Here is a 21,535-nt window from a genome sequence, read left to right as displayed (position 1 = left end):
ATGCTGGGAGGGCCGGAAATGTCGCCGGCAACGACCTTGGCGGTCGCCGGAGTTCGGGCGAGGTTGGGAATGGTGCTGTGGGGCACGGCGGGGCGAACGGCTGGGTGCTACGGCCTCCTGGTGATGTGCTGAGCACGGTGACGCGCTCGGAATCAAGCCAACGTGGTTGTGGCCACGACGGCGACGTGTGGTGGTGGCGGCGGGTGCGGCCGAGCTCGGTGTGGTCGCTGTGGTGCACAAGAAGGCAAACGGAGAGGGAGGAAACGGCAGGAGCTCACAGCGGATCTGTAGGGATGGTTAGCGGGCTCGGGGACGCTCGGGAGACGGCAAATCGACGACGACGATCTTCAGTGGCCGACGAGGAAAACGGCGGCGGTGGCTGTGTTGCGCGCGTCCGGGGCCTCGTGGCTCGGTGGAGAGGAAGAGGGGGTCGAGGCAAAGCCTCTGGGCGCAACGACGAGGCGAGGCAGTGGCTGTGGCCACGGCGGTGCTTGTCGGTGGCCACGGCTGCGCTCGGGTTCGGAAGAGAGAGGGAGAGAGATGAGGCAGGGAGAGAGGGTGAGGACGGGGGGAGGGTGAGAGGGTCCAGGGCATCCAGGAGTCGCGCTGGCCTCGTCTAGGCGCGACGAGGGGGAGCCAGGCAGGCTAGGAGGGAGGAGGTGGCTGGGGCGCGTGCGTGCGCGCGTCGGCCACACACGCGTCCTCCTGGCAGAGAGGAAGATGACAGGGGAGGAGGCAGGTGGGCTGGGCCGCACAGGTGGGCTGCCAGCTGGGCCGGCCAGGTAAGTGGCTCAGGTAGGTGTTCTCTCTCTCTCTTTTCTAAATTGTTTTCTGTTTTCTATTATTCTGTAGTCTTTAGGGCTTTATATAAAATACTTAAACAGATCCAAAAATCATGAAACTAATCATGGTTACTGTTTAGAATATATCCAATAGAAAACATTTTAGATTATGATTATTTGAGCATTTAAAATATTTTATAGCATTTAAATGCCCAAATGCAAATAGAGTATGATTTAATTCAGAGCCCAATATGTCCTGCAAAAATATAAACCATTTTTGGTAGATGCTTACACCTCAAACCAGAAATGTTGAACATTTTTAGAGGGCATTTTGAGTTCAATGAAAAAGATTTTGTTTTGACCCTAGTTGAATTCATTTGGTGCTAGGGTTTAAGCATCCCCATTTCAAGTTTAACTGAAATTTAAACATGATTACATGGATGAAGATGCAACTAATTACAAACAGAGATCTAGGGCTGTGACAGCAGGGGCTGTTATTGATTGCAACAAAGGCAATGTCACTTTTCATGTTAATGGTAATGAGCATACGGTACACTTTCCGAGGAAACAACCTCAAGTTCACAGTATCAATTCTATTGAAAAAATTCCATTGATTATTATTGGAGGTTTTGAATTTTCTCTTCCTACTGTCAAGAAGAAATATGATATTCTTATTATTAGGGATGTACATATCCCCGTTGAGGTAACCTAGTGTTATTCGAAATTTCTCCGGTTCCATGTTATTCGAAATGAGTTTGTTAACAAGACTTGATCAACCTTGTTAGTGGATTCCTTTTGATGAGCGATACGTCCATTTTGCATCATGCTTTTATATCGATATTTATTGCATTATGGGCTGTTATTACACATTATGTCACAATACTTATGGATATTCTCTCTTATTTTACAACGTTTATCATGAAGAGGGAGAATGCCGGCAGCTGGGATTCTGGCTGGAAAAGGAGCAAATATTGGAAACCTATTCTGCACAGCTCCAAAAATCTTGAAACTCCACGGAAGTCATTTTTGGAATTAATAAGAATTATTGAGCAAAGAAAGTACCAGAGGGGGCCCACACCCTGGCCATGAGGGTGGGGGCACCCCCCCCCCTACTAGGCGCGCCCCCTGTCTCATGGGCCCCCTGTTGGCCCTCCGGTGCCCATCTTCTGCTATATGAAGTCTCTTACCCTGGAAAAAATCATAAGAAAGCTCACAGGACAAAACTCCGCCGCCACGAGGCGGAACCAATCTAGGGCTCCGGCGGAGCTATTCTGCCGGGGAAACTTCCCTCCGAGAGGGGGAAATCATCACCATCGTCATCACCAACGATCCTCTCATCGGGAGGGGGTCAATCTCCATCAACATCTTCACCAGCACCATCTCCTCTCAAAACCCTAGTTCATCTCTTGTATCCAGTCTTGTATCAAAACCACAAATTGGTACATGTGGGTTGCTAGTAGTGTTGATTACTCCTTGTAGTTGATACTAATTGGTTTACTTGGTGGAAGATCATATGTTCAGATCCTTAATGCATATTAATACTCCTCCGATCATGAACATGAATATGCTTTGTGAGTAGTTATGTTTGTTCCTGAGGACATGGGTGAAGTCTTGCTATTAGTAGTCATGTGAATTTGGTATTCGTTTGATATTTTGATGAGATGTATGTTGTCTCTCCTCTGCTGGTGTTATGTGAACATCGACTACATGACACTTCAACATTATTTGAGCCTAGAGGAAGGCATTAGGAAGTAATAAGTAGATGATGGGTTGCTAGAGTGACAGAAGCTTAAACCCTAGTTTATGTGTTGCTTCGTAAGGGGCTGATTTGGATCCACTAGTTTCATGCTATGGTTAGGTTTACCTTAATACTTCTTTTGTAGTTGCGGATGCTTGTAATAGGGGTTAATAATAAGTGGGATGCTTGTCCATGAAAGGGAAGAACCCAAGCACCGGTCCACCCACATATCAAATTATCAAAGTACCGAATGCGAGTCATATGAGCGCGATGAAACTAGCTTGACGATAATTCCCATGTGTCCTCGGGATCGCTTTTCTCATTATAAGAAATTGTCCAGGCTTGTCCTTTGCTACAAAAAGGATTGGGCCACCTTGCTGCACTTTATTTACTTTCATTGCTTGTTACCCATTACAAATTTTCCTATCACAAAACTATCTGTTACCTACAATTTCAGTGCTTGCAGAGAATACCTTACTGAAAACCGCTTATCATTTCCTTCTGCTCTCGTTGGGTTCGACAATCTTACTTATCGAAAGGACTATGATAGATCCCCTATACTTGTGGGTCATCAAGACTCTTTTTCTGGCGTCGTTGTCGGGGAGTGAAGCGCCTTTGGTGAGTGGAACTTGGTAAGGAAACATTTATATAGTGTGCTGAAATTTTCTGTCACTTGTTACTATGGAAACTAATCCTTTGAGGGGCTTGTTTGGGGCATCTTCGCCCCGACCAGTAGAGCAAAGAGTTGCTCCTCAACCTATTGCACCTACTGAAAATGTTTACTTTGAGATTCCTTCGGGTATGATAGAGAAACTGCTAGCTAATCCCTTTGCAGGAGATGGAACATTGCATCCCCATTTACACCTTATCTATGTGGATGAAGTTTGTGGATTATTTAAGCTTGCAGGTATTCCCGATGATGTTGTTAAGAGGAAGGTCTTTCCTTTATCTTTGAAGGGAGACGCATTGACATGGTATAGGCTATGTGATGATACGGGATCTTGGAACTATAAACGATTGAAATTGGAATTTCACCAGAAGTTCTATCCTATGCATCTTGTTCATCGTGATCGTAATTACATATATAACTTCTAGCCTTGCGAAGGATAAAGCATCGCTCAAGCTTGGGGGAGGCTTAAGTCGATGTTATATTCATGCCCCAATCATGAGCTCTCAAGAGAAATGATTATTCAAAAAAAATTATGCTCAGCTTTCTCTCAATGATCGCACCATGCTCGATACTTCCTATGCTGGTTCTTATATGCTGAAGACTACTGAATTCAAGTGGGATTTATTGGAAAGAATTAAACGGAACTCTGAAGATTGGGGTTCCGACGATGGTAAGGAGTCAGGTATGACACCTAAGTTTGATTGTGTTAAATCTTTTATGGATACCGATGCTTTTCGTGGATTTAGCACTAAATATGGACCTGACTCTGAGATAGTAGCTTCTTTCTGTGAATCTTTTGCTACTCACGTTGATCTCCCTAAGGAGAAGTGGTTTAAATATAATCCTCCCATTGAAGTAAAAGTAGTTGCACCTGTTGTCGGTGTCAAAACTGGCGGATCTCGGGTAGGGGGTCCCGATCTGTGCGTCTAAGGCTAATGGTAACAAGAGGCAAGGGACATGATGTTTTACCCAGGTTCGGGCCCTCTCGATGGAGGTAAAACCCTACTTCCTGCTTGATTGATCTTGATGATATGAGTATTACAAGAGTTGATCTACCATGAGATCATAGAGGCTAAACCCTAGAAGCTAGCCTATGATGATTATGATTGTCCCTATAGGGACCAAACCTCCGGTTTATATAGACACCGGAGGGGCTAAGGTTTACACAGAGTCGGTTATAAAGAAGGAAATCTAATATCCGGATCACCAAGCTTGTCTTCCACGCAAAGGAGAGTCCCATCCGGACACGGGACGAAGTCTTGAGTCTTGTATCTTCACGGCCCAACAATCCGGCCAAAGTATATAGTCCGGTTGTCCGGATACCCCCTAATCCAGGACTCCCTCAGTAGCCCCTGAACCAGGCTTCAATGACGATGAGTCTGGCGCGCAGTTTGTCTTCGGCATTGCAAGGCGGGTTCCATCTCCGAATACTCCAAAGTAAACCTTGAACACTTAAATCATGTCCGGCTCTACAAAACAACTTTCGCATTCTACCGTAGAGAGAACGATATTCCACAAATATAATCTGCTGATAACTTTAGATAACGCGACACGACACCATGGTCGAGTCATTATTGAACCATCTTCCCACAGCCAGCTACCGCACATATCGTGAGGCGGTTTCCTCAGCACGTCTTGTCGAAGCAGAGATCATGTCCCCTTATCAGAGGATTCTCATCAATACGGGTACGGGTAACCCAACCGCGCCATCAATCGTGGCGCTTGGGAAATAAGCGATTTTCAATGGGCAAGTGGGGAGACGCACCATTTTCGTCGCCTCTATAAAGAGATAAGGATTCCCCATTTTTACCCACGCCTTCTTCTTCCTTCGCTTACCCATTCTTGCCCCCTCGAGCTCCAGCGCCCTAGTTTACACTTTCTCCGCATAGCCAAACATGTCCGGAGCAGGAGGCAAGTGGGTGGCCTCCACCGTCAAGGAGGAGCATATTACAAAGCTCCGAGTGGCCAGGTCGCAGATATCGCGCACCGGCTGCCAGACGCAGGGCAGATCATTCCGCCTCTGGGACCCCACGAGAGGGTCGTGTTCCTTGCCCACTTCATCCGTGGACTGCGATTTCCACTTCATCCCTTTGTCCGCGGGCTCATGTTTTACTATGGGCTGGACTTCCATGATCTGGCACCAAATTTTGTCCTCAACATATCAGCGTTTATCATCGTGTGCGAGGCCTTCCTCCGCATCAATCCTCACTTTGGCTTGTGGCTACGAATCTTCTACATGAAGCCGAAGATCGTGAGCGGCCAGCAAGTGGAGTGTGGAGGCGCCATGGTGGGCAGGATGCCCAATGTTACCTGGCTTGACGGCTCCTTCGCGGAGACCATAAAAGGGTGGCAATCGGGGTTTTTCTACATCACCAAGCCACACGATGCCAACTGGGCGGCGGCCCCCGAATTCCGATCCGGAATTCCCATGCGGCTCACCTCCTGGGAAAAGAAGGGCCTGGCATGGGACGAACCTGCGGAGCTGACCGGACATCAGAACTGCATCCAGAATATGATGGACAAGAAAATCAAGCTTGTCAACGTGGTCCAGGTCATGCTCATCCGCTGAATTCTTCTGTGCCAAAGACGGGCATTTAATATGTGGGAGTTCGTCCCGGCCGAACACCAGACACTTCAAGAGCTCTACGGCACGACACACAAGGACGCATGGAAGGTGTTGTTCAAGGCCTCCGAAATACCTCCTCCCATATCCGAGGACCGCGGACTTCACGCCACGCGTCTCCCCCGTCCGGTGAGTTTTCTGACCATCATCAGGTGTAGCTTAGCATACTCATGGGAGGATTTTAAGTCATTGTGTGTATTTAATCAGGAGTATGTGGTGATGGCAGAGCGGATTGACTGTCCGGCTCCACTGCCAGAAGGTCCGGCAAATGCTCTCCTGACGGAGATGCTAGTCCTGGCGCCCTACAAGGAACCGGAAAAGAAGGCCGAAAAGAAGGCCCCGGGGACAAGGAAGGGTCTCCGGCGTAAGGTCGTACCGGACGCCTCATCCGAAGACGATGAGGCACACTCCTCCCACGAAGGGGGGGAGAAAAGGAAAGGGCCACCCCATCCGGGGAGGCCGAAGGGCCTAAGAGGGCGGCCCAGGGGACCAGGAAGGGTCCTCGGCGCAAGGTCGTCATAGGCTCGTCGTCCGAGGACGACGAGGCAGATTCCTCCCGCCGAGGCGAGGGGAAGTACGAGGAAATTCCGCCTCCCCGCACTGGGGAGGAGAAGAAAAGGAAAGCCGCTCCGGAGGGGGAGGCTAGGATGCCCAAGAAGGGAAAGGCGTCCCTTCTGGATTACTCCACCACGGCCGCCTACAGCGAGGAGGAGTGGCTGCCCATGGGGAAGCCCCTAGTAAGATCGTAAGTATCTGCACTCTGTTGTACTTTAGTGCGACTTTGTTTCATAGTTTGTTATAACGCCGAATACGTATATGCAGTCCGGCCAGGGTCCATCCCGAGGTATCCTCTTCCGATGGGTCTTTCAGCGGTTCAGCGATGAATTCGCTCCCGATGGCCACTTCCCCTCGGTCTGCGGACGGCACGGAGGTGTTCTCCCAAATGCTCCCAGAGCAGGGGGAGGCGACTCTGGAGACGCCCCAAGGTGAAATCCCATACGTCGGGCATACGGGGCGTAAGATCCCCTCGGATTATGCCAACGAGAGCTGCAGCAAGTTGGGCTCTCAGCCGGACACTATACCGGAACCTCCAAGGGTTCCGGATTCGGGCAGGCAGCCCCTCGCTAAGGAGGGCGAGCCGACCGTGCCGATGACTTCCGTTGCGCGAGAGGCGCCGGATAGTCTGCTGGAAGTGCTTCGCGGTGCTTCCATGGATGAAGAGCACCGTACTCTTATGAGTGCGGTGATTCAGAAGGTTCAGTCTGCCAAGAGCGGATTGACCGAAGCCTGCACCAGCCTCCTGATAGGCTTTGAGGTAAGTAATCAAAAGTGTGAGAAAATATCACCCGATAGACAGTAGCCCCTAATACTCTGTTTGGTGTTCGGAAAGAAAAGCCAAACGGAGGGTCAACTCTAAACCGCAGGAGTCTAACAGTACGTGTCTATGTGAATAAGCAGGCGGTGCTGCTTGCCGCTGTTGCCCGGACAGCAGAGGTCACCGGACTCAAACGGGACCTGGAGCAGGCCCAAGGAGAGCTCAGCCTCACAAAGAGGCAGCTCGAAGAGAACAAAGGTGAGTGATACCCCGTTCACATATCACAAAGAATAGAAAAAATTGGCGACGCTAAGAAGAAAGCGTCATGATTGTGTAATAGGGGCCACGACCGAAGTGGCATCCCTGAAGAAAGCGCTATCCAAGGCCGAAAACAAGGCGGCCATGGAGCGCATTGAGCGTGAAAAGCAAAATGATAGGTTGGGCGAGGTACAGCAAGAACTCCAGGAGCTCGGCAAGAAGTTCGAGTCCTTGGAGCGTGACTTCAAGATAAAGGAGTCTGAACTTGCAAAGGCCCTTTTGAGCATGAAAGACGCCAAGGCCGAAGCCGAAAAGGCCCAGCAGGAAATCCAGGCGGCCAAGAAGATAGCGGCGGGTAAGACATTCTTTATGCAAAGCAAGCATGTGGAGGAGACGTTTCTTTTACTTATTCAAATTCGGAGCTCTCCAAGGGTATTCGCAGATCTGCCACGCAGCATATCGGATGCCGCGGAGTTCTACCATGCCGAAGAGGGGAGCTCAACGAAGAAGTTGTTCTGGTCCCAGTATGCTGGAGCCGAACACACGATGCCTCTGAGTGACCAATTGAAGCAATTGGTTGAACTCCATAGGGCGGTGGAAGTGGCTATGAAAGATTTCATAGTCCGGATGTGGCCTGGTGAGCCCCTGCCCGCCAGCTACTTCGGCCTGATAAAGCAGATGGTAAATGCCTGTTCGCGGCTTGAAGTAATCAAGCGATCCATTTGCATTGAGGGTGCCCGCGGGGCCTTTGGCCGTGCTAAGGTGCATTGGGCAAGCTGGATGCAGAGAAGCTGGTGAAGGATGGCCCGCCGGAGGGCAAGGTGCATCGCTATCCCGAGAAATATTATGATGGCGTTATGAAAGGCGCTCGCCTCATGGCCGATGAATGTACCAAGGACAAGATCTTTGAGTGAATGTACTCCTACCGTTTTTGTAGTGTAAAAACGAACTTGTTTGCGCTATATAGCGCTTTGTTGATTTAAAATATTACCTTCTGCGCGGTTGTTTATAAAATTCTGAAAGTAGGCCAATCCTCAGCTTCCGCCCCCATGTAACTAGTACTGGGATGTTCGTGGAAAACCCAAAACACTCTTTTATCCAAATATTTGGTCCCTGAAGGAGGTGTTTGGCGCAGCGAACAAGGCAATCGGACTATGCGGCTTTATAACTTTCACTTAGCCATAGAAGTCTACAATTTTAAATTTCGGCGAAGCCCCTAGAATTTGGAAAGCCGAATTGCGGCGCTATATACACCTAAATTGGACGAGGCCGATTCCTCGCCTAAAGCGGAAAAAATCTTTAAGGATTTTAAGACCTCTCGAACAGCGACCAGCTCTCGCCACATCATGCCAGTCAGTTTTCGGCTTTCTCTACTGAGGTGCTCGTTCGGAAGAACCGGGACACAATCGTAGTAGTTCTCCCTGTGCTACCTTAGCCGATATAACGGAACGTAAGGTACCAAAACAAGGGAGCCGGGCAAACCCAACTATTGACCCAAGACATGATTCGGAGCTGATGCATATAATGCTATAAGTTCGGGGTGCCGCACTGTTGAAAGTGTTCAGACTTATCTTGTCATATTATGGGGCGCCATAAGAAGCCCCTGGCAAACTGAACGTACCAAGATGTACGGATTCAATATTAAATAAACATTTATAGGAAAAATGTTAAGATAGGAATAATAAGCTAACGCTATGTATTGTTTCCCATTGTAAGACAATACGTCTGGGCGTATGTGTACAATTGATGCGTTAAGCAGAATAAAAAATAGGACTATTTGACATGTCCTATCCAAGGGCGGGCCGCATGTAGGTATATAAAACAGGTATAACAATCATTAACAGATACCACCTGAGTATTCCCTTTGTGCGCAAAGCCTTTTGCCTCCTTGGCTTTCCCTCCTATGAGGAGTCCGGTGATCTGGCTTTCTGAAGAGGCTACCCGAAAGTAGGGTCCTGAAAGATAAAGGGGGTTATTAAAGTATGTTGCAGCTGAACCGCACTGTTGACCGCATCACTATTGCGCCTCCGCCTATGCCCATGGTATTTTGAGTGCGTAATTGTGTGCGCGCGGCACGAATGCTGCCTGAATGGGGCGGGGCGGAGGCCGGACTGCTAGTCGCGCTCTTGGCGTGTCTGGAGATCCTGTTGCAGGGTATTCCGGACTCGCTTGACGGTGTTCGGGGTTGTTGTCACCGGATTGGTGGTTTGCCGGAGAAGGCTGCTTTGTACTTCTGCCGCAAGGGCTGTAGTATGCTCTTCTGTACGGAGAGAGCGGTCCGTGTTTCCATTGACTGTTATAACCCCGCGAGGTCCTGGCATCTTGAGCTTGAGGTATGCATAGTGTGGTACCGCATTGAATCGAGCGAATGCGGTTCGTCCAAGCAATGCATGATAGCCACTACGGAAAGGGACGATGTCGAAGATTAACTCCTCGCTTCGGAAGTTATCCGGAGATCCGAAGACCACTTCCAATGTTATGGAGCCCGTGCAACGGGCCTCTACTCCTGGAATTACACCTTTGAAGGTGGTTTTGGTGGGCTTGATCCTTGAAGGGTCGATGCCCATTTTGCACACTGTGTCCTGATAAAGCAGGTTCAGGCTGCTGCCACCGTCCATAAGGACTCGCGTGAGGTGGAATCCGTCGATGATTGGGTCGAGGACCAATGCGGCTGAACCGCCGTGACAGATACTGGTAGGGTGATCCCTACGATCAAAAGCGATCGGACAGGCCGACCATGGGTTGAACTTGGGGGCGACTGGCTCCATCGCATAGACATCCCGTAGTGCTCGTTTTCATTCCCGTTTGGGAATGTGGGTGACGTAGATCATATTGACTGTTTTCACCTGGGGAGGAAATTTCTTCTGTCCCCCCGTGTTCGGACGCCGGGGCTCCTCGTTATCATCGTTGTGCAGCCCCTTGTCCTTGTTATCAGCATTTATTTTACCGGCCTGTTTGAACACCCAGCAGTCTCTATTAGTGTGGTTTGCTGGATTATCCGGGGTGCCATGAATTTTGGCACGAGCAATCAAGTATGTCGTCCAGACTGGACGGTCCCTGATTGTTTCTTTTGAACGGCTTTTTCCGCTAACCGGATTTTGAGCCACTGAATCCGGTGTTGACTGCCATGTCTTCGGTGTTGTCGCCATTGTTCCTACGCTTATGTCTGTTGCGCCGTGGCTTGCCGTTGTTGTCGCGGACATCTGAAGTGCCAGAGTTTATTGGCGTGGTGCTACTGCGAGCCAACCAGCTGTCCTTTCCCGCGCAAAAGCGGGTCATGAGTGTCGTGAGGGCCGCCATGGACTTTGGATTTTCCTGGCCGAGGTGTCGGGTAAGACATTCGTCGCGGATATTATGCTTAAAGGCCGCCAAGGCTTCGGTGTCCGGACAGTCGACAATTTGGTTCTTTTTAGTTAAGAACCGAGTCCAGAATTTCCTGGCTGACTCTCCGGGTTGTTGGGTAATGTGACTCAAGTCATCAGCATCCGGTGGTCGCACGTATGTGCCCTAGAAGTTGTCGAGGAACGTGACCTCCAGGTTTTCCCAACTGCCGATGGAATTTGCCGGCAGGCTATTTAGCCAGTGTCGGGTCGGTCTTTTGAGCTTAAGGGGAAGATATTTGATGGCATGTAGATCGTCACCGCGGACCATGTGAATGTGGAGAAGGAAGTCTTCGATCCATACTGCCGGGTCTGTTGTGCCATCATATGATTCGATGTTTACGGGTTTAAACCCTTCTGGGAATTCATGATCCATCACTTCATCAGTGAAGCAGAGGGGGTGTGCGGCGCCTCTATGCTAGGCTATGTGGCTACGCAGTTCGAATGAGTCTGCTTGGTTGTGTTCGGCCCGGTCGGACTTGTTGACAGCATATCCGGCATGACGATCATCGTCACGTGTTGGGGCGCGCCCCCGCAATCCGTAGATCGATCTTGGCTGTCCTGCCTTGTTTTCCAATATGTCTCGCAGGTCCTGCCTATTTCCCCGGTCTGTAGTGTATTGGCGTGGGGGTGCGGGCTGGTATTCGGGCTGATACGTTGTTTTATCCCGACCACGAGGTGGCCGGTCAGCCTCGTCCTTTGCTGGTAGTATAGGCTCCTCCTCGAGTTGAGGTAGCCACTTGTGCTTTGGATAACCTTTGGTGTGGCGCTCGAGTCAATATTCCTCGGCCGCTAGGACTTCAGTCCATCTGTCTATTAGCAGATCTTGATCAGCTTGGAGCTGCTGCTGCTTCTTTTTCAGGCTCCTCGCAGTGGCCATAAGCCGGCGCTTGAAGCGCTCCTGCTCTACGGGGTCCTCAGGCACGCCGAATTCATCGTCGCCGAGGCTAATCTCATCTTCGGAGGGGGGCATGTAGTTGTCCTCCTCCGGGTACCCGTTCATCGCATGTTCGTCTGGGCCGACCTGCCCGTCTTCCTGTTCGGCCTGCTCGAAGGCAGGCTGATCGGGGTTGTATTCATCTTCGGCACCATCCGGATTGTTTTCGTCTCTTGTGCCGGTATTGCTGTGGCGGGGCTTGGAGCGGCGCCGATGACGCCCATGCTTTGCTTTCTTCCTTGAGGGGTTATCCTCCATTGCCTCATCGCCATTGGTTTGTTTCGGAGTATCCACCATATATATATCATATCAGGAGGTGGTTGTCCAGCGCCCCTTGGGCAGTGGTTCCTGTTCATCTCTCGCATCGTCGTCCATACCGCCGATGTCTTCAGAGTCGAAGTCAAGCACGTTGGTCAAATCGTCGATCGTGGCAATGAAGTGGTGGTGGGTGGGAAACGAATTCCCTCGTCGCCTGCTTCCCACTCGAGCCGGACATAGTTCGGCCAAGAGTCTCCTGACAAAGAGAGAGACTTTAACAAGTTCAGTATGTCGCCAAAGGGCAAGTGCTGGAAGATATCCGCACTGGTGAACTCCATTACCGGAGCCCAGCTAGAATCGGCGGGCTCTGGGGCGCGCGGTCTGGGGCCTACAACTGGACACGAGTCCAGGGATCCGGAGACACAGGCTTTCTTGGGGGTGAAGTTTGTGTTCTGCTCTACCACTGATGAGTGTGCGGCCTCCGGGACGGGGTCCATCCACCCATCCTCGGACAACGCAATCTACCCTGGATTTAGGTCTGGGGCTCCTATAGGTGCGATATCCCGAGTATTGTCTGACAGCAGGTCTAAGCCGTGCTCATCGTGACTGTTCGGCGCTCCTGGCGCAGGCTCGAATCCGTTGAAGATCAAGTCTCTGTGGATATCGTCCGTGTAGTTCAAGTTTCCGAACCTGACCTGATGGCCAGGGGCGTAGCTGTCGATCTGCTCCAGATGGCCGAGTGAATCGGCCTGCAGTGCGAAGCGCCGAACACGAAGATCTGTCCCGGGAGAAAAGTCTCACCCTGGACCACATTGTTGTTGATGATTGAAGGAGCCATCGAGCCTTGCAGCGATGACACAGAGGAACTCTCAATGAAAGCACCAATGTCGGTGTCAAAACTGGCGGATCTCGGGTAGGTGGTCCCGATCTGTGCGTCTAAGGCTAATGGTAACAAGAGGCAAGGGACACGATGTTTTACCCAGGTTCGGGCCCTCTCGATGGAGGTAAAACCCTACTTCTTGCTTGATTGATCTTGATGATATGAGTATTACAAGAGTTGATCTAGCACGAGATCGTATAGGCTAAACCCTAGAAGCTAGCCTATGATGATTATGATTGTCCCTATACGGACCAAACCCTCCGGTTTATATAGACACCGGAGGGGGCTAGGGTTTACACAGAGTCGGTTACAAAGAAGGAAATTTAATATCCGGATCGCCAAGCTTGTCTTCCACGCAAAGGAGAGTCCCATCCGAACACGGGACGAAGTCTTGAGTCTTGTATATTCACGGCCCAACAGTCCGGCCAAAGTATATAGTCCGGCTGTCCGGATACCCCCTAATCCAGGACTCCCTCACCTGTTACAGTTGAAGAAAAGACTATCACTTATAATGATCCTATTGTTCCTACTACTTATGTTGAGAAACCACATTTTCCTGTTAGAATAAAGGATCATGCTAAAGCTTCAATTGTGGTTCGTAAGAGTAATACTAGAACTTATACACCTCCTGAGCAAATCAAAGTTGAACCTAGTATTGATATGGTTAAAGATCTCTTGGATGATAATATAGATGGGCATGTTATTTACTTCTGTGAACATGCTGCTAATATTGCTAGACCAGATGCTAAGATACATATACCTGTTGTAGGCATGCTTGTTATTTCTGTTAAAATAGGAGATCACTGTTATCATGGCTTATGTGATATGGGTGCTAGTGCTAGTGCAATACCTATTTCCCTATATAAAGGAATTATGCATGATATCGCACCAGCTGAAATAGCAGGTATTGATGTTACTATTAAGCTTGCCAATAGAGATACTATTGCACCAGTTGGGATTGTTAGAGATGTCGAAGTCTTGTGTGGGAAAGTTAAATATCCTGCTGATTTTCTTGTTCTTGGTTCCCCACAAGATGACTTTTGTCCCATTATATTTGGTAGGCCCTTCTTGAATACTGTTAATGCTAAGATTGATTGCAAAAAGGATGTTGTTACAATTGGCTTAGGGGATATGTCTCATGAGTTTAATTTTGCTAAGTTTCGTAGACAACCCCGTGATAAAGAATTGCCTAGTAAGGATGAAATTATTGGTCTTGCTTCTATTGCCGTACCTCCTACTGATCCGTTAGAACAATATTTGCTAGACCATGAAAATTATATGTTTATGAATGAAAGAAGGGAGATAGATGAATTATTCCTTCAACAAGGTCCTATTCTGAAACACAACTTGCGTGTTGAAATCTTAGGGGATCCCCCTCCACCCAAGGGTGATCCCGTGTTTGATTTCAAACCTTTAACTGATAATCTTAAATATGCTTATCTTGATGAAAAGAAGATATATCTTGTTATTATTAGTGCTAACCTTTCAGAGCAAGAAGAGGAAAGATTATTGAAAACTCCGAATAAGCACTGTGCTGCTATTGATGATCTTAAGGGCATTAGTCCCACTCTATGCCAACACAAAATAAAATTAGAGAAAGATGCCAACCAGTTAGAGATCCTCAACGACGGTTAAATCCTAAGATGAAAGAAGTGGTAAGAAAAGGAGATACTAAAGCTCCTTGAGGTAGGTATAATTTATCCCGTTGCTGATAGTGACTGGGTAAGTCCTGTCCATTGCGTTCCTAAGAAGGGAGGTATTACTGTCGTTCCTAATGATAAAGATGAATTGATCCCGCAAAGAATTATTACAGGTTATAGGATGGTAATTGATTTCTGTAAATTAAATAAGGCTACTAAAAAGATCATTACCCTTTACCTTTTATTGATCAAATGCTAGAAAGACTATCCAAACATACACATTTCTGCTTTCTAGATGGTTGTTCTGGTTTCTCTCAAATACCTGTGTCAGTGGAGGACCAATCAAAAACTACTTTTACTTTCCCTTTTGGTACCTTTGCATATAGACGTATGCCTTTTGGTTTATGTAATGCACCTGCTACCTTTCAAAGATGCATGATGGCTATATTCTCTGACTTTTGTGAAAATATTTGTGAGGTATTCATGGATGACTTCTCTGATTATGGATCCTCTTTTGATGATTGCTTGAGCAACCTTGATCAAGTTTTGCAGAGATGTGAAGACACTAGTCTCGTATTGAATTGGGAAAACTGCCACTTTATGGTTAATGAAGGCATTGTCTTGGGGCATAAAATTTCTGAAAGAGGTATTGAAGTTGATAAAGTTAAAGTTGATGCTATTGAAAAGATGCCATGTCCCAAGGACATTAAAGGTATAAGAAGTTTCCTTGGTCATGCCGGTTTTTATAGGAGGTTCATTAAGGACTTTTCTAAAATCTCTAGGCCTCTGACTAATTTATTGCAAAAAGATATTCCTTTTGTCTTTGATGATGATTGTGTAGAAGCATTTGAAATACTTAAGAAAGCTTTGATCACTGCACCTATTGTTCAGCCACCTGATTGGAATTTACCCTTTGAAGCTATGTGTGATGCTAGTGATTATGCTGTAGGTGCTATTCTAGGGCAAAGAGTTGATAAGAAATTAAATGTTATCTAGTATGCTAGTAAAACTTTTGATACTGCCCAGAGAAATTATGCTACTACTGAAAAAGAATTCTTAGCTGTTGTATTTGCATGTGATAAGTTTAGACCTTATATTGTTGATTCTAAAGTTACTATTCACACTGATTATGCTGCTATTAAATATATTATGGAAAAGAAAGATGAGCTAAACCTAGACTTATTAGATGGGTTCTCTTGCTCCAAGAATTTTATTTACATATTATTGATAGAAAGGGAGCTGAGAACCCCGTTGCAAACAACTTGTCTAGGTTAGAGAATGTTCTTGATGACCCAGTACCTATTGATGATGGCTTTCCTGATGAACAATTAGCGGTCATTAATGCTTCTCGTACTGCTCCATGGTATGCTGATTATGCTAATTACATTGTTGCTAAGTTTATACCACCTAGTTTCACATACCAGCAAAAGAAAAGGTTCTTTTATGATTTAAGACATTACTTCTGGGATGACCCACAGCTTTATAAAGAAGGAGTAGATGGTGTTATTAGACGTTGTGTATCTAAGCATGAACAGGAATAGATCCTATGCAAGTGTCACTCCGAACCATATGGAGGACACCACGCTGGAGATAGAACTGCACATAAGGTATTGTAATCTGGTTTTTATTGGCGTACTCTCTTCAAAGATGCCCGTAAGTTTGTTTTGTCTTGTGACGAATGTCAAAGAATTGGTAATATTAGTAGACGTCAAGAAATGCCTATGAACTATTCTCTTGTTATTGAACCATTTGATGTTTGGGGCTTTGATTATATGGGACCTTTTCCTACCTCTAATGGATACACGCATATTTTAGTTGCTATTGATTACGTTACTAAGTGGGTAGAAGCTATTCCAACTAGTAGTGCTGATCATAATACTTCTATTAAGATGCTTAAAGAAGTTATTTTTCCGAGGTTTGGAGTCCCTAGATATCTTATGACTGATGGTGGTTCACATTTTATTCATGGTGCCTTTCGTAAAATGCTTGCTAAGTATGATGTTAGTCATAGAATTGCATCTCCTTATCACCCATAGTCTAGTGGTCAAGTAGAGTTGAGTAATAGAGAGCTCAAATTAATTTTGCAAAAGACTGTTAATAGATCTAGAATGAATTGGTCCAAGAAACTTGATGATGCATTATGGGCCTATAGAACTGCATATAAAAATCCTATGGGTATGTCTCCATATAAGATGGTTTATGGAAAAGCATGTCACTTACCTCTCGAACTTGAACATAAGGCATATTGGGCTATTAAAGAGCTCAACTATGATTTCAAACTTGCCGGTGAGAAGGGGTTATTTGATATTAGCTCACTCGATGAATGGAGAACCCAGGCCTATGAGAATGCCAAGCTGTTCAAGGAAAAAGTTAAAAGATGGCATGACGAAAGAATACAAAAGCGTGAGTTTAACGTAGGTGATTATGTGTTGCTATTAAACTCTCGTTTAAGATTTTTTGCAGGAGAACTTCTCTCTAAGTGGGAAGGTCCTTACGTTATCGAGGAGATCTATTGTTCTGGTGCCATAAAAAACAACAACTTCGAAGGCACAAGTCCAAGGGTGGTGAACGATCAAAGAATCAAACATTATATCTCAGGTAATCCTATAAATGTTGAAACCAATATTATTGAAACAGTAACCCCGGAGGAATACATAAGGGACACTTTCCAGAATGTTTCAGACTCCAAAAAGGAATAGGTATGTGGTACGGTAAGTAAACTGACTCCAAAACAATTCTAATGGCAATTTTTCTCCATTTTGGAATATTTAAGAATTTTGGAAAGCAAGAAGTAATACGGGAAGGACACGAGGCCTCCACGAGGGTGGAGGGCGCGCCCACCCTCACTGGGCGCGCCCCCCTGTCCTGTGGGCACCTCGTGTGCCTCCCAGACTCCGTTTTCTTGCACGTTACTTCTTTGGTCAGTAAAAATTCATTATATAATCTCCCAATAGTTTTGACCACTATATCACGCAGATATCCTCTGTTTTCGTTTCGAGCTGTTTTTTGACAGATCTAGAGCACCATGACGTCTCAAAGTGCTCCCAAGGACAAGTTTTTCGAGAGGGTCATCAACCCCTATATTGCAGAGGTGCTGCAACACCCTCAAACCATTGAGATGCGTGAGGGGGTGCTGCACATCCGCGATGTGGAGGACCAAGGCGTACCAGAAGCATGGAGACAAAGCTCGAAGCCATGGAACAACAAGTTTTCAAGTGCCAAGGGATGGTGGAGCGTGGACTCAACTCCAACCAGATGATGATCACGGAGTTCACCAACAACCACAAGCTGGATGCCAAGAACATTGGGGAGACCATCTTCAAGCTTCAAGAGAAAATCGATCACCTCCAAGCCCAGATGTATGACCTGCAAAACCAAAACTGTGAGTATGAATATAGATTCAAGAGGATGAGTTTGGCTGCAGATTTGAGGATCCCGGAGACTCGATCATCCTTCTATGATGGTGAGCCTATGCCTTGGAAGATGGACGACAAGCCTACATCATCAACAACACCTTCATCACCTCTGAGGACATAATCACATGGGTATGGGCACTCCCCTTGGCAACTGCCAAGCTTGGGGGAGGTGCCCCGGTATCGTATCACCATCACACTCCTATATTTACCGTTTTATTTAGTTCGATCCTTTTAGTAATATCTTGATCTAGTAGATTGAAGTTTTGGTATGAATTAGTTTTGAGTTTTGCTTTGTGATCTCTTTATGTAATCGAGTCTGTGAGCTATATAATAAATATTAGTGTTGAGTCAAGGGCTTTGCTATGTTGCTATGATCTTGAGAAAATAGAAAGAATAAAAAGAAATGAAAAAGTTCATATTGATCTTATGGATAGTAATGACTTCACATATAGAAAGTATGAGGCATAAAAGTTGTTGAGAGTTGACAAACCTAGTTTTGGTCATCGTTGCAGTTAATAGGAAGAAATAAAGAAAGAGATATTTTCACATATAAATATACTATCTTGGACATCTTTTATGATTGTGAGCAATCATTAAGTATGACATGCTAAAGAGTTGATGTTGGACAAGGAAGACAACGTAATGGGTTATGTTTTCTTACATCTTAGTTAAAGTATATTGTCATGGATCGTCCAACATGTTGAGCTTGCCTTTCCCCCTCATGCTAGCCAAATTCCTTGCACCAAGTAGAGATACTACTTGTGCTTCCAAATATCCTTAAACCCAGTTTTTGCCATGAGAGTCCACCATACCTACCTATGGATTGAGTAAGATCCTTCAAGTAAGTTGTCATGTTGCAACCAAAAAAAATTGCTCTCTAAATATGTATGACTTATTAGTGTGGAGAAAATAAGCTTTATACGATCATGTGATATGGAAGTAATAAAAGCGAGGGGCTGCATAATAAAGGTTCATATGACAAGTGGCAATATAAAGTGACGTTCTTTTGCATTAAGATTTTGTGCATCCAACCCTAAAAGCACATGACAACCTCTGCTTCCCTCCGTGAAGGGCCTATCTTTTACTTTATATCTTTTACTTTATGCACGCGTCAAGGTGATCTTCACCTTTCCCTTTTTCATTTTATCCTTTGGCAAGCGCCTCATGTTGGAAAGATCCTGATATATATATCCAACTGGATGTAAGTTAGCATGAACTATTATTGTTGACATCACCCAAAGGTGAATACGTTGGGAGGCGAAATTATAAGCCCCTATCTTTCTCAGTGTCTGATTAAAACTCCATAACCATAAGTATTTCATGAGTGTTAGCAATTGTAGACGACTATATGATAGTTGAGTATGTGGACTTGCTAAAAATCTCTATTATTGACTCTTTCTGATGTTATGATAAATTGCAATTGCTTCAATGACTGAGATTATAGTTTGCTAGTTCTCAATGAAGGTTCTGAACCATACTTGACATTGTGAATAGATTGTTACTTGAGCATAAGAAATCATATGACAAAATCTATATATGTTGTTGTTATAAGAATGATCATGATGCCCTCATGTCCGTATTTTATTTTTATCGACACCTCTATCTCTAAACATGTGGACATATTTTTCAATTTCAGCTTCTGCTTGAGGACAAGCGAGGTCTAAGCTTGGGAGAGTTGATACGTCCATTTTGCATCATGATTTTATATCGATATTTATTGCATTATGGGCTGTTATTACACGTTATGTCATAATACTTATGCTTATTCTCTCTTATTTTACAAGGTTTGTCATGAAGAGGGAGAATGCCGGCAGCTGGGATTCTGGCTGGAAAAGGAGCAAATATTGGAAACCTATTCTGCACAGCTCCAAAAATCCTGAAACTCCACGAAAGTCATTTTTGGAATTAATAAGAATTATTGAGCAAAGAAAGTAACAGAGGGGGCCCACACCCTGGCCACGAGGGTGCCCCCCCCCCTACTGGGCGCGCCCCCCTGTCTCGTGGCCCCCCTGTTGGCCCTCCGGTGCCCATCTTCTGCTATATGAAGTCTCTTACCCTGGAAAAAATCATAAGAAAGCTCACGGGACGAAACTCCGCCGCCACGAGGAGGAACCTTGGTGGAACCAATATAGGGCTCCGGTGGAGTTGTTCTGCCGGGGAAACTTCCCTCCGGGAGGGGGAAATCATCACTATCGTCATCACCAATGATCCTCTCATCAGGAGGGGGTCAATCTCCATCAACATCTTCACAAACACCATCTCCTCTCAAAACCCTAGTTCATCTCTTCTATCCTATCTTATATCAAAACCACAAATTGGTTCATGTGGGTTGCTAGTAGTGTTGATTGCTCCTTGTAGTTGATGCTAATTGGTTTACTTGGTGGAAGATCATATGTTCCGATCCTTAATGCATATTAATACTCCTCTGATCATGAACATGAATATGCTTTGTGAGTAGTTATGTTTGTTCCTGAGGACATGGGTGAAGTCTTGCTATTAGTAGTCATGTGAATTTGGTATTCATTCAATATTTTGATGAGATGTATGTTGTCTCTCCTCTAGTGGTGTTATGTGGACGTCGACTACATGACACTTCACCATTATTTGGGCCTAGAGGAAGGCATTGGGAAGTAATAAGTAGATGATGGTTTGCTAGAGTGATAGAAGCTTAAACCCTAGTTTATGTGTTTCTTCGTAAGGGGCTGATTTGGACCGACTAGTTTCATGCTATGGTTAGGTTTACCTTAATACTTATTTTGTAGTTGCGGATGCTTGCAATAGGGGTTAATCATAAGTGGGATGCTTGTCCAAGAAAGGGCAGTACCCAAACACCGGTACACCCACATATCAAATTATCAAAGTACCAAATGCGAATCATATGAGCGTGATGAAACTAGCTTGACGATAATTCCCATGTGTCCTCGGGAGCGCCTTTCTCATTATAAGAAATTGTCCAGGCTTGTCCTTTGCTACAAAAAGGATTGGGCCACCTTGCTGCACTTTATTTACTTTCATTACTTGTTACCCGTTACAAATTTTCCTATCACAAAACTATCTGTTACCTACAATTTCAGTTCTTGCAGAGAATACCTTACTGAAAACCGCTTGTCATTTCCTTCTGCTCCTCGTTGGGTTCGACACTCTTACTTATCGAAAGGACTACTATAGATCCCCTATACTTGTGGGTCATCAACGAGCATGAGATGGATGAAGTTAGAAAGCACAACCTTCTGTATCTCCCTTTTACTTTCTGTTATTTATATTAAATAAAGTAAAAATAGTAGTTTCTGTCTGCTTTCTGAATTATCCATGCAATAAAAAATACCCCAAAAATATAAGTTCTCCAAATGCCCTGAAAATGAAATATGATTTTTTCTAGATTATTAAAGAATATCTGGCACTGAGAACACAACAGGGGGAGCAAGCACCTGGCCACGAGGGTCCAGGGTGCGCTCCCTGCCTTGTGGGCCCATGGTGCCCCCCTCCACTTATTCCTGCACCCACACACTTCTTATTCCTCCCAAATAATCACCATCCAGCTAAAGCACGAGTTCTAGCTCATTTTGCTGCCGTTTTCGATCTCCTTGCTCAAAGCTTCATTCACAAAACTTCTTTGGGGGATTGTTCTTGGGTATGTT

The sequence above is a fragment of the Triticum dicoccoides genome, chromosome 4B (genome assembly GCF_002162155.2).
Source record: "Triticum dicoccoides isolate Atlit2015 ecotype Zavitan chromosome 4B, WEW_v2.0, whole genome shotgun sequence".
Classification (NCBI taxonomy): domain Eukaryota; kingdom Viridiplantae; phylum Streptophyta; class Magnoliopsida; order Poales; family Poaceae; genus Triticum; species Triticum dicoccoides.
The sequence above is the reverse complement of the archived record's forward strand: the minus strand, read 5'-3'. Positions refer to the sequence as shown.